The sequence below is a fragment of the Euphorbia lathyris genome, chromosome 4 (assembly GCF_963576675.1).
Source record: "Euphorbia lathyris chromosome 4, ddEupLath1.1, whole genome shotgun sequence".
NCBI lineage: Eukaryota > Viridiplantae > Streptophyta > Magnoliopsida > Malpighiales > Euphorbiaceae > Euphorbia > Euphorbia lathyris.
Window position 1 is genome coordinate 53,537,501 of NC_088913.1, and position 12,500 is coordinate 53,550,000.

Consider the following 12,500-nt stretch of genomic DNA (forward strand, 5'->3'; position numbering starts at 1 on the left):
GCAGGGTTGGGTATCATATAAAGTAATTGCAGGATAGTTAATGATAGATTGAGCATTCGTCACTGATGGCGTAAACGGCTAGGTAGAGCTTACGAAATATATATTATGATGAGTGCGCTACGACTATGGATGTGATCTTCCTAAATGCTCTATCTCTACTAGATGCTACTACTTAGGGGCAAGTGTACCCCGTCGTATCAAGTAATAATCCGGTTAAGACCGGGTATCGAATCCACGGGATGTATAACTACAAGTATTAAACGACTCGGTTTTATACGTTATCTAAGCGGTGAATACTTTGAGTTGATTCGGGGAACAACTACAAACTACTCCTAACTACGGGCGAGACAAATTTAGATAACAAAAACTTTACGAAATGATACGGATGGTGATAAGTTATAAATATGATAAACAATGACGACTACGTGTAGTGTAACCGACCCGTGAAGTACTTAGACTACGTGGTTCCTAGTCAAGGCGTGTCTAATGCTTGGGATCAGAAATTAGGGCCCATAAGTCCCGTGGTTTGTCAATTCCTACGGTTTCCGGAGCGTCACTTTCGGTAAGGCAACACCTATATGAAACCCTAAAGATAGCCCGAATGGCGTCGGAAATCGCGTTCCCCTACACAATAATCAATTACGAATATCAAAACAAGTAACAAACATCAACACATATATAGAAAAAGAGATTATGAATCATAAATTATAAATATGGAAAGTGTAAATATGGAATACAACCAAGCCTAGTACATAGGAAGAGTACAAGCTAATTAGCAAGTGAAAAGGGAAGAATCCACCCTCGGAACTAGCTAACCGGACTCAAGGCCGTCTCTTAGGACTTGGAGGTGGAACTTTCGAGCTTGGTGAACGGAGGTGGAACAGAACTTTGACGGACTGCCGGAATCAACGAACAAGCTCTCAAGGTGATAGAGATTTGCTATGTAAAAATAAAATCTAAACTAAGTAGCAAGAGCTTAATCTATAACAAGGGTTGTATATCAAAAATGTGTCTAGATGAGTGCCAGTCACTCTTATTTATACACATCAAGCTAGGGGTAAAATTGTAAGTTTACAAGGTGCAAGCATGGAGGAACATGATTTTCTGCAGATTTCCCATGATACGCCTCGCGTATGGTGGAGTACGCCCCGCGTATTTGCCCATTCCGTCAGAAATCTCCTGCATGTGGACCAAATCCAGATCTTGTTGTCTCAACCACGCCCCGCGTAGACTAGGGTACGCCTCGCGTGGTTGAGCTTCTGAGATTTTATTGCTTGAATTGAGTCTTTTACGCCACGCGTAGTCTGAAGCACGCCTCGCGTATGTAAGTCTCTGGTTTTTTGGACTGAAGAACTTCCTATACACGCCCCGCATGTATGGTACGCCCCGCGTATTGTCAGTTGACTTAGAAGATCTTGCAGTTTGACATTCATGATTGAGACATTATTGCTAGACCCGACAAAGCGACACACGACCCGATGACATGACACGAACTCGACATGCTTTTTTAGTGTTAGTGTTTAGGGCTTTATGACACGACACAAAAGTTGACACGACACGAAATGACACGTTAATTTTCGTGTTAGTTTCGTGTCAACCCGAAAACACGAAACTGACACGAAATTTAATTAAAAATATTAAAAAAAGAAATGAACTAGGTTAAAAATAGACATGACTTTGATGGATTTGAAACATATTTCATATTGTTTGTAATAATTATCTTAACTTATTAGGTTTTAATTTTCAAATTATGAATTTGAAGTAAAGTTCAAAATATTTGGAATGACATGCCGGATCGTGTTGAGCAGGTCAGGTCGTGTTAGCAGGTCAGGTCGTGTCAATTTAATTGGTTGTGTAAAAAATTCGGGTCGTGTCGTGTTTACCATGTCAAGAGCAGGTCGTGTTCCTGTTCTGATTTTGTGACACGAAAAGTTTTTGTGTCATGTTCGTGTTACAAGTTTTGACACGAACCCGAAACCTGACACGACACGAACACGACACGAACACGGAAATTGCCAGGTCTAATTATTGCTTATCATCATATGCCCCGCGTGGAAGGTAGGACGCCCCGCGTGGCAGTGGGTAAGTTCCACGTGGTACCGGCGGATTGAGCAATTATTTCTGACAATGTGTTCCACGCCCTACGTGGAGGGTGATACGCCCCGCGTATGTCGGAGGATTTTTGCTCCTTTCTCGTACCTGAATACAATTCTCGAGAGTCGAGTTAGCTTGACGTTTTATTTTCTAAATTAATCAAAAATAAGGAAAAATTAACCGAAAGTACAGAATTTATTTTTATTTCATTATTTTATTAAAACATTCTATTTTTGCAATTAAACTTATTTATTTCATCTCAAATTAAACCGTAAATCACGCTAAAAGATAGGGACGAAACGCCCCTATCAAACCTCCTCGGACTTTAATGTTTTACTTGTCCTCAAGTAAAAGAAATCGAAAGACAAGGGATTGAGATTATTAAGAAACAAACCGTCGGTTGGTTTTACCCAGTGCGTGATCCCAAAGCTAAAGTTTTATGCAAAGTTTTTGGCAAGTACCTACGCAAACAAATGAGTGACCAAAACTTGTTTGAAACCTCCATGATCAAATTTAATAGGCAATATTAACGGGGGTCGATTATCTTTTGAGAACCCGATAGTACCTCACCAAGGGATTTCACTCTTACGCTCAAATTTTGGTGGGTCGGTGTTTTTGCACTCTCCTTTGCACTTACTCGAAGTCACTTTGAGTTTGCATTTTCATCCGGGTTTTTCCTCCTATGTTATGGTCTAGACAATATTAAAAATGAACCCGGAGGGGGGTTGTAATGTGGGTGGCTTTTTAGTGGTTAATTTTTGGAAACTCGAGTTCAAACACCATTTTGATGATCGCACCGTGTTTTTATTTTGGCCTTAGTAAGTTCGTAAAATATAACTCGAAATTGCTCGGGTGGAGCTTGAGAATGCCTTTTGCTCTTTATTGTGTTTTTCTTTTTCTTTTTGTTTTGAGAGTGGCACAAAAACGATTTCGAAAGCTTATGGTGCTTACTTATCAAGGCATTGGCTTATTTCGGGTAGTTTTGGTGCGATTTGATTTTGTTGGTATTTAAACAAGAGGAAAAAGGGTTAAATGTTAAAAGGGTATTAACAAAAAAAATTTGGTTAATATGCTCGAGGGGGTTTCCTAGAGGTTAATGCAAACGAGAAAAAATAAGTTAAGAAAAGAATTAGCCTAAGTAGGTTTGTTTTATCATCTATTGCCATTTTTACCAAAATAGGTGTACTTAACCCGGTATTAGGTGCAAACTCTATGAATTGAGTGAAGTTAAAGCTCTCGAAAAATTGTGAAAGAAATAGAGTTCTCGTACGAACTCTTTTAGGCTCAAAAATATCTCACAAAATTTTGGGTTAAATTGTATACGTTCAAGTTCTCGTCAAATTTTCAACCATCCCGTTTTTATTGCCTTTTTGAATTTCATTATGGAGATGACCTGTGGGTTAGGACTCAATGCTTTTGTTTAGTACGAATCTAGGCTTTGCATAAAGTCTATGACTTCAGAATCAAGACTAAAATTTCTTAATCAAACCGATCCTTTGTGTTAACGTCTTTTCGTTTAAGAACAAATAACGGAACTTTTAATTAATTTCCGAGGGAGGTAGTGTGTCGGAAAAGTTTAAGAATCAATAAATTAGTTTAATTATTTTGTTGTTTATTTGATTTTTATTTTTGATTTTTTTATTTTTGTTTTTGTTAGTGCAAAACAAACGGTGAGTGCGGGGTTGCACGGCCCTCCGCGTTATTAAAATGACGTCTATTCCAAGGACGTCGCAAAAGAGAAGAAAAACAAAAACAAAAATAAAGATGGAATTCAAAAAGGACCCTTGAAGGTCAGGTCCTACGCGTGGCATGCCCAGGGGGGCGCCCCGCGTAAAAGGTGCGTTTTATGTTTATTAGAGCCAGAGACTCAGATACGCGGGGCGCATTAAGAGGGGCGTCCTGCGTGTTTCGAGCTCTAGGCTAGTTAGAAGGGTAAAATGGTGGGGCACGCGGGGCGTAGAATGGGGTACGCCCTGCGTGAATTGTCTAAACAGGGTCAGAGACACGGCGGCGCGAGGCGTGATGGTGTGTACGCCTCGCGTAAGAATTTTGGATTAGCAAGGGATTTGTTTTTTCGTTAATTTTTTTTATTTAAAAGAAACAGGAGAAAGAGACAATGCATATGAGGAAAGAACAAACGGATATGATACATATAAACACAGGGTTTGAGGAATGCAAACTGAGGCTACGTTTAGAGTCGGAGTAGCTCGACTTTCTCGTGATGTGTGCATGCTTACGGTGTTTGGAGGAATGTGGCTTCGCCGTGTTGTGGAAGAGTGCCTCCGCAGTATATTTTCAGACGATGGCCGTTCACCTGGTGGGTTGCGTTGTCGGAACCTTGAATGTTGACCGCTCCGGATGAGTGGGCGTTAATAACGGTGTACGGTCCCGACTACCGACTTTTTAATTTTCCTGGGAACAGACGGAGGCAAGAATTATATAGGAGAACTTGGTCCCCCTTGTTGAACTCCCTGATTTGCACGTGCTTGTCGTGCCATTTCTTTATACGTTCCTTGTAAATCTTGGCGTTTTCGTACGAACCGAGACGAAGTTCATCAAGGGTATTGAGTTGGAGGAGACGGTGTTCCCCTGTGACCTGCACATCAAAATTTAAAAATTTCAGAGCCCAATAGGCCTTATGTTCCAATTCCACCGGTAAATGACATGATTTCCCGAAAACTAAACGATAAGGAGACATCCCGATAAGCGTTTTAAACGCCGTGTGGTAGGCCCAAAGAGCGTCATCGAGCTTTAGGCTCCAGTCTTTCCTAGAGGAACTAACCGTTTTTTCCAAGATACGTTTTAGTTCACGGTTAGAAACCTCGACTTGCCTACTAGTTTGCGGGTGGTAGGGCGTGGAGACTCGGTGTGCAACCCCGTATTTATGTAAGAGTTGGTCGAATTGGCGATTGCAAAAGTGGGAACCCCCGTCACTAATAATAGCTCGAGGGGTTCCAAACCGAGTAAATACGTTTTTCTTTATAAATTTCCCTACCACCTTAGAGTCATTTGAAGGTAAGGCAACGGCCTCCACCCATTTAGAGACATAGTCAACCGCCACGAGAATGTAGGCGTTGTTATGCGACTTAGGGAAAGGTCCCATAAAGTCTATCCCCCAAACATCAAAAATTTCGCAAACTAGGATCCCTTGTTGGAGCATTTCATGTTTACGGGAGATGTTCCCACTCCGTTGACAAGCGTCACATGATTTGACGAAGTCTTGGGCATCCTTGGACAAGGTAGGCCAATAAAAGCCACATTGCAAAATCTTTGCCATAGTCCGACTTGGGCCGAAGTGGCCCCCCGGCTCTTGGGTGTGACACATGTGCAACATATGATTACCTTTTCTTCTGGTATGCACCTACGAATGATATTATCAGCACAAGATTTAAACAAGTAGGGTTCCTCCCAAAAATAGTTCTTAGCGTCGTGAAAGAACTTCTTACGTTGCTCGTAAGTAAGGTGCGGGGGAAGAATATTACCGGCTTTGTAGTTCGCCATATCGGCATACCAAGGTAAAGGTGTTACCGCATAGAGAGTTTCTTCGGGAAAGGTCTCCTTGATCTCCACAACTTCCGGAGATGTGGCTTGCTCGCTTTGTAACCGGGAAAGATGGTCGGCCACGACATTCTCCACTCCTTTTTTATCCCTGATTTCGATGTCGAATTATTGTAGGAGTAGAATCCACCGTATCAACCGTGGTTTGACATCCTGCTTAGTCATTAGGTACTTGAGAGCTGCGTGGTCAGTGTATACGATAATTTTGGATAACACGAGATATGATCTAAATTTATCGAAAGCAAAAACTACAGCAAGCATCTCTTTTTCCGTGATGGAATAGTTTTGTTGGGCTTCATTGAGCGTTTTGCTCGCATAAAAAATGGGGCGGAAAATCTTATCCACACGTTGGCCCAAACAAGCACCTACAGCCAAATGACTCGCATCACACATACGTTCAAAGGGGAGACTCGAATCGGGTTTCACCATGATGGGTGCATTAATTAGTTTTTCATTTAGCGTGTTAAATGCAAGCAAACATTCGGAGGAAAAACTAAATTCCGCATCCTTTAAGAGGAGTTGGGTCAAGGGGGTTGCTATTTTGGAGAAATCTTTAATGAATCGCCGGTAGAACCCCGCATGACCTAAGAAACTCCAGATCCCTTTAACATTGATTGGAGGAGGTAATTTCTCAATTACCTCGATCTTGGCCGGATCGACCGCGATTCCCTCCCCGGACACCTTGTGTCCCAAAACGATACAATCTTGAACCATAAACTGACACTTTTCCCAGCTAAGAGCTAGGTTAGTGTCCTCGCAATGTTGAAGGACTTTATCAAGATTGCGTAAACAAATTTCGAAGGACGACCCAAAAACAGAAAAATCGTCCATGAAATCCTCAATCATCTCGGAGAATATAGCCGTCATGCACCGTTGAAAGGTGGCGGGGGTGTTACAAAGCCCAAACGGCATCCGCCTACATGCAAATGTCCTATATGGACAAGTAAATGTCGTCTTTTCTTGATCCGAAGGATCGACAGGGATTTGCATATAGCCGGATAAGCCATCGAGGGTACAAAATAATTTATGTCCCGCCATTCTTTCCAACATTTGGTCAATGAACGACAAGGGAAAATGATCTTTTCGGGTGGCTTCATTAAGTTTCCTATAATCAATGCATACTCGCCACCCCGTTATTTTTCGTGTGGGAATTAATTCCCCTTGATCATTCTCCATCACCGTAGTGCCCCCCTTTTTGGGAACGCATTGGACCAGACTAACCCATGGACTATCGGAGATAGGAAAGATTATACCTGCATCGAGGAGTTTGATTACCTCGACCTTTACTACCTCTTTCATGTTGGGGTTAAGTCGTCGTTACGGCTGCACAGAGGGTTTGACTTTGTCCTCCATAAAGATGCGGTGTGTGCAAATGGTGGGGCTAATCCCTTTAATGTCATGAATGGTCCATCCAAATGCGCCCTTGTGTTTTTGTAACACCGCAACCAATGCTTCCTCCATTTCCTCTGTTAAAAGTGAAGATATAACAACGGGTAAGAAATTAGGAGGTTGCAAAAAACACATATTTTAAATTAGGAGGCAAGGGTTTAAGTTCCAAAGTCGGAGGTTCTTCGAGAGATGACTTTGGTTTTGCTTTGCTATCCCAGTCCAAACCCTCGAACCGACTCCTTGCCAACAGACATTGTTCTATCTCGGAGGAGTATTCAAACGGCTTGTTCAATGGCTCCTCATCCAAATGCTCATTACCATCTATTTTCGAAGAGGTTCCCAGAAGACCTATCAAAAAAATCCTCAACAAAAAGATCAATAGAGTCTACGAAATTTAAAAAGTTGCAATCCTCCATGGTATGAGACGGGAATTTCATGGAGTTGTACACGTTAAACTCTACCTCTTCGTCTTGCAACCGTAGGATGAGCTTACCTTCGTGGACATCAATGAGAGTCCTACCCATTGCAAGAAATGGTCATCCTAGGAGGATCGGTACCGAATCGTCTTCTGCCATGTCGAGCACCACAAAATCGGCGGGGAAAATGAACTTGTCCACTTTCACTAAGACATCCTCCACAACTCCTTTTGGCCGGGCAATGGATCTATCGGCCAATTGAAGCGTTATATTGGTAGACTTTGGCTCTCCCAAGCCGAGCTTCCTAAAAACAGACAAAGGCATTAGATTGATACTAGCACCTAAATCACATAAAGCTCTACTAAACTCAACATTACCAATCGTGCATGGGATAGAAAAGCTTCCTAAATCCTTGAGTTTAGGTGGGAGTTTATTCGTTATAATCGCGGAGCATTCCTCCGTAAGCGCTACCGTTTCGTTATGTTCTAACTTCCTCTTTTTGGCGAGGATTTCCTTAAGAAACTTCGCATAGGTGGGCATTTGTTCCAATGCCTCCGCAAGTGGGATGTTAATATGAAGTTTCTTAAAGATTTCCAAAAACTTGCCATATTGATGGTCCAATTTTTCCTTTTTAAGTCATTGTGGAAAAGGGAGCTTCGGTACGTAAGCCCCGATTGGATCACACACATTCTTATTCTTATCCGAGGAAGTTATGGGTTTTGGATCCGAACTGGGGTTGCTTACCACTTCCGATTCGTCACTTACCTTTGGAGCGGTTGGAGTCGCCTTTGGAACCGGTGGTTCCAAACCTTTACCACTACGGAGAGTTATTGCTTGTGTGGTCTCCCGGTTCTTGGGTCTCGGGTTTTGTTCGGTGTTAGTCGGGAGAAACTCATGTTGTCTCTCTTGTTGTTGGCGACTTAGTTGGGCCACTTGATGTCCCAAATCCCTACAAAAAGCCTCATTGTCAGCAAAACGGGAAGATATTTCTTTAAGGAGATTAATTACCATAGAGTCTTGCGCATTGCTAGGAGATTGAGAACTTTGTCCTCCTTGGACATTGGGGAATTGGCCCAAACCTTGCTCCCTGAGCTCATTACGGAATCCGGATGGGGGCTTCAACACCTTTTGATTGTTGCCGTAAGACAAATTCGGGTGTTGGTGTTGAGGCCTCCATCCGTTGTTATTATTATTATTATTATTATTATTATTATTACGGTGGTGATAAGCATTCGAGTTATGAAAGGAGTTGTAATTAGAATTATACCTCGGTTGTCCCCCTACATAACTTACGCTCTCGGCATCACCGGCAAAAGGGCTTCCGGCTTGACAATCCTTTCCATGGTGGTCACCACCGCAATGTGAGCATATAAGGACCTGTGCTGTATTCTGGAGGCTCAATTGCGCCACTAAGGCGTCTAGCTTTTTATTCATCTCGATCATAGAGATCTTGGGAGCCTCGTCTTCTAGGGCAAAAGTTTGATGTCGTAAGGGTCCGGCAAGCCGATCTTCTTGCCATTGGACACTTTTCCTAGCTAATTCGTGGATGAGCTCGTAAGCCTCGCTTGCCGATTTTCGAAACAAATCCCCACCTGCGGCGGAATCAACAGTTGCACGATTAGTGGGAGTTAAACCATGGTAGAAGGTACTTACCAAATCATGCTTAGGGATGTCATGGTGGGGGCAGTTTCGGAGCAACTTTCGGAACCTAGCCTAAGCTGAATGGAGGGCCTCGCATTCAAGTTGCCTAAAGGACGTGATATCGTTCCTCAACTTAACCGTTTTGGAAGGCGGGAAGTAGTAAGAAAGGAACTCCTTCTCAAGCTCCTCCCATGATGTGATCGATCCCACCTCCAACGAGTGCAACCACTCCAACGCTTGTCCTGTCAAATAGAAAGGAAACAACTTTAGTTGGATGGCCTCAACCGGAACACCGTTTTGCCGAGAAGTTTCGGCACACATAAGAAATTTATCAAGGTGTTCGTTAGGGTTTTCATGGGGTTCCCCTCCGAATTGACCAAGTTGTTGGATTAGTTGGATCATGCTAGTCTTTATTTCATATGTGTCGGCCGGAATGGTGGGGGCAACGATTCCGTTGCGGTTTTGAGGGCGATGCGGAGAAAGAATCTCCATCATCGAACGCATGTCATTGCCTCCACCATTGCAGTTGTTATTCACGGGTTGCACCGGCGGCCTTTGGTTGAGCTCGGGTTGGTTAGCTTCATTGTTGAGGTTTGCCATTTTCTCTCTCCGAATCCTACAAAGAGTACGTTCAATTTCAAGATCAATAGGAACGAGAGTATCACTTCGAGATCGGGTCTGCATAAAATAAGTAAAGGAAAAGAATTATAAACAAGAAAGAATGTTGTTAGTAAAAAGAATATATAAACAATTTATACAAAGATAATGCTTAGACTAACAATAAAACTTTTTTGTCTAATATTGCAAGAAATTATAAATCCCTGGCAACGGCGCCAAAAACTTGATGGCGTAAACGACTAGGTAGAGCTTACGAAATATATATTATGATAAGTGCGCTACGACTATGGATGTGATCTTCCTAAATGCTCTATATCTACTAGACGCTACTACTTAGGGGCAAGTGTACCCCGTCGTATCAAGTAATAATCCGGTTAAGACCGGGTATCGAATCCACGGGATTTATAACTACAAGTATTAAACGACTCGGTTTTATACGTTATCTAAGCGGTGAATACTTTGAGTTGATTCGGGGAACAACTACAAACTACTCCTAACTACGGGTGAGACAAATTTAGATAACAAAAACTCTACGAAATGATACGGATGGTGATAAGTTATAAATATGATAAACAATGACTCCCAATATATATACGGTTAATGATTTACTCTTGCAATGACGACTACGTGTAGTGTGACCGACCCATGAAGTACTTAGACTACGTGGTTCCTAGTCAAGGCGTGTCTAATGCTTGGGATCAGAAATTAGGGCCCGTAAGTCCCGTGGTTTGTCAATTCCTACGGTTTCCGGAGCGTCACTTCCGGTAAGGCAACACCTATATGAAACCCTAAAGATAGCCCGAATGGCGTCGGAAATCGCGTTCCCCTACACAATAATCAATTACGAATATCAAAACAAGTAACAAACATCAACACATATATAGAAAAAGAGATTATGAATCATAAATTATAAATATGGAAAGTGTAAATATGGAATACAACCAAGCCTATTACATAGGAAGAGTACAAGCTAATTAGCAAGTGAAAAGGGAAGAATCCACCCTCGGAACTAGCTAACCGGACTCAAGGCCGTCTCTTAGGACTTGGAGGTGGAACTTTCGAGCTTGGTGAACGGAGGTGGAACGGAACTTTGACGGACTGCCGGAATCAACGAACAAGCTCTCAAGGTGATAGAGATTTGCTATGTAAAAATAAAATCTAAACTAAGTAGCAAGAGCTTAATCTATAACAAGAGTTGTATATCAAAAAGGTGTCTAAATGAGTGCTAGTCACTCTTATTTATACACATCAAGCTAGGGGTAAAATTGTAAGTTTACAAGGTGCAAGCATGGAGGAACATGATTTTCTGCAGATTTCCCATGATACGCCTCGCGTATGGTGGAGTACGCCCCGCGTATTTTCCCATTCCGTCAGAAATCTCCTGCATGTGGACCAAATCCAGATCTTGTTGTCTCAACCACGCCCCGCGTAGACTGGGGTATGCCTTGCATGGTTGAGCTTCTGATATTTTATTGCTTGAATTGGGTCTTTTACGCCATGCGTAGTCTGAAGCACGCCTCGCGTATGCAAGTCTCTGGTTTTTTGGACTGAAGAACTTCCCATACATGCTCCACGTGTATGGTTGTACGCCCCGCGTATTGTCAGTTGACTTAGAAGATCTTGCAATCTAACATTCATGATTGAGACATTATTAATTATCATTGCTCATACGCCCCGCGTGGAAGGTAGGACGCCCCGCGTGGCAGTGGGTAAGTTCCACGTGGTGCCTGCGGATTGAGCAATTATTTCTGACAATGTGTTCCACGCCCTGCGTGGAGGGTGATACGCCCCGCGTATGTCGGAGGATTTTTGCTCCTTGCTCGTACCTGAAATACAATTCTCGAGAGCCGAGTTAGCTTGACGTTTTATTTTCTAAATTAATCAAAAATAAGGAAAATTAACCAAAAGTACGGAATTTATTTTTATTTCATTATTTTATTAAAACATTCTACTTTTGCAATTAAACTTATTTATTTCATCTCAAATTAAACCGTAAATCACGCTAAAAGATAGGGACGAAACGCCCCTATCAATCACTCCTGATAAGTAGGAGATATATCTAAAGGGCCGAGTGTGGTGAATTGACTGAAATCCTTGCAAGGTGATAGAGTTAAGAGTAGAAATGGAGATTTCACTTAACTTATCTTTAAGAGCTAATTCCACATGGACAAGCATAACAGACTATTCGTTATATGTAACATGACATGTTCCATGGTTATAAGAATGGTTTGAAGGATATAATTGATAAGGATCGAATTATACTGGACCTAATACGGGAAGGTAAACGTCAGTATTCAACCTGGCTTCTTATTGCACTGGGGGAATGTCTAAGGTTCTGCTAGTAACAGCTCGCGAAGTCATTCCGTTATATATAAGTTGAAATTAATCAAGATGAATTAATTCCAATAAATATATACGACTAGTAGCAATAAGAACCTAATGGGTCGCAAATGGGACTTGGAGCCGGATGACGAAATTATAATTTAGAGGGACTACCTATATGGGCCGAAATTTGTTGTATAATTAGGGATAAAATAATTCGATTAATAATTATAATTAGATTATAATTGTAAATTAAATTATAAGATTATCTGATAATATTAATTAGAAGTTTTAATGTGATTATAATTCTAATTAATTATCCCTAACTTAAATTAATATCTAATTGGATTAGAATTATTATCTAAATATATTATGATATTATTTAGATAATAATAAGTATTTATTTAATTATCTAATTAGTAATCATATTCCGAATTGGATTCTAATTGATTAATTAAATAA

General features: G+C 41.5%; 1 pseudogene; it reads right to left on the minus strand.

Moving 5' to 3' along the window:
* The window catches only part of LOC136227178 (uncharacterized), a 108,024-nt pseudogene that overhangs the window by 37,415 nt on the left and 58,109 nt on the right, over positions 1–12,500 (minus strand).